This window comes from Triticum urartu, chromosome 4 (assembly GCF_003073215.2).
Source record: "Triticum urartu cultivar G1812 chromosome 4, Tu2.1, whole genome shotgun sequence".
In the NCBI taxonomy this organism is placed as follows: Eukaryota; Viridiplantae; Streptophyta; class Magnoliopsida; order Poales; family Poaceae; genus Triticum; species Triticum urartu.
In genome coordinates this window covers 265597363-265599525 of record NC_053025.1, presented here as the reverse complement: position 1 = coordinate 265599525, position 2163 = coordinate 265597363, and positions in this window count along the sequence as shown.

Below are 2163 nucleotides of genomic sequence, written 5' to 3'. Positions count from 1 at the left end.
GCTACCGATGATCTCGGCAAGTGGGGCCATGCAGACCACCGTGATTGGATGCTCTTGAAAATAAGGCTTCAATTTCTTGGCAGCAAAGTGTAGGCCATAGCACATCTTCTGATAGTGGGGTTAGTTCTGCTTGGAGGTCGACAGTACCTCGTTCAGGTAATATACTGGTCTCTGGACAGGCAGTGCCTTGCCTTCCTCCTTGCGCTCTACTACAATGACTGTGCCGACTACTCGGCTGGTGGCGGCGATGTACAGGAGCATAGGTTCCTTGGGAGTCGGAGCCGCCAGGACGGGTGGAGTAGTCAGCATGTTCTTCAACTGGTGAAAAGCTTCGTCCGCCTTATGGTTCCACTCGAAAAAAGTGGTCTTTTTCATGAGTTGGTATAAGGGGAGAGCTTTCTCGCCCAACCGACTGATGAATCGGCTGATGGACGCTAAGCAGCCGGTGAACCTCTGCACATCCAGCAGTCGGCTGGGTACCTCCATTCTCTCAATGGCCTTGATTTTTACTGGGTTGCATTCTATGCCACGTTCAGAGGCCAGGAAACCTAGCAGTTGGCCGGCTGGTACTCCGAAGACACACTTCTCGGGGTTGAGCTTGATCTGGAACCGGCGCAGGTTATCAAAGGTCTCCTTGAGGTCTTCCAGCAGTGTTCCTCGCTTTTCCTTCTTCACCACCACGTCGTCCACGTAAATGTGGGCATTCCGGCCGAGCTGCTTGAGGAGACACTTCCGCATGCAACGCTGAAAGGTGGCGCCGGCATTCCTCAAGCCAAACGTCATGGTGAGATAGCAGAATGCTCCAAATGGCGTGATGAAGGCGGTCTTCAATCTGTCAGCCGGGTTCAGCTTGATCTGGTGATATCCTGAGTATGCATCCAAGAAACTCAACAGCTCGCATCTGGCTGTGGAGTCTATCACCTGATCAATTCTTGGCAGAGCAAACGGGTCCTTGGGGCAGGCCTTGTTGAGGCTCATGTAGTCAATACACATTCGCCACTGCTTGTTCTTCTTTAGTACCAGGACCGGATTTGCCAGCCACTCCGGAAAGAAAACTTCCATAATGAAGCCGGCTGCTAGGAGTCGGGCTATCTCTTCTCCGACAAGTCTTCTCTTCTCTTCTGATAAGCGGCGCAGGGGCTGCCTGACCGGCTTTACATCAGATCGGACATGTAACTTGTGCTCGGCGAAATCCGTAGGTACAGCTGGCATGTCTTTGGGGGACCATGCGAAGATGTCCCGATTCTCACGGAGGAAATCGACGAGCTCGCCTTCCTATTTGTTGTCGAGGTTCGCACCTATGACAGCGTACCTGTCCGAGTGCTCCGGATCCAAGGGTATCTTCTTTGTCTCTTTGGCCGCTTGAACGAACCTTCGGCTTCCAACTCCTTCGGGTTGGGCGATATCTCTGGCTGCTTGCCGGCCATTGCCACAACTCGTTCAAGGAGTCGCTTCTCGGCTGCGATCACCAGGGACTCGGCCAGCCGACTGCTCTCGGCCGCGCAAGCGGACGACTTCTGGTAGTCGTCGGCCACAGTCAGAATTCCCCTGGAACTGGGCATCTTCATCTTGAGGTAGGCGTAGTGGGGCACCGCCATGAACTTGGCCAAGGCGGGTCGGCCAAGTAGCGCATGGTATGGGCTCTCAGGTCCAACACCTCAAACCAAACAGACTCTCTTCGGAAGTGATCTTTGTCCCCAAAGAGGACGTCCACCAGGATCTTGCCGATTGGTGAGCAGGAAAGCCAGGAACAGTGCCGTGGAACACAGTCCGGCTGTTCTGAAGCTGTCTTTGCTTGATTCCTAACTTCTCCATGGTGTCCTTGTACAGGATATTGATGTTGCTGCCCCCGCCTATCAGAACTCGCGAGAAACGCGCGGCCCGTTTGTCCGTAGCAAAGGTGGCGTCCAAGACCAAGGCATAGGAGCCCGGACTCGGCATCACTTCTGGGTGGTCAGCCCTGCTCCAGCTCATGGGCTTCTCAGACCAGTGCATGAACTCTGGCGTCTCTAAGGCTACTGCGTTCACCTCTTGTCGCTGCAGCCGCCTGCTGTGTCGATCATCAGCCACACTGGTGAACACAACATAGGCTCCATGCTCTTGAGGGTATTCGTCTTGTACTGCGCCGACTGGCCTGACTGTCGGCTGCTGGGGCGGACGCGG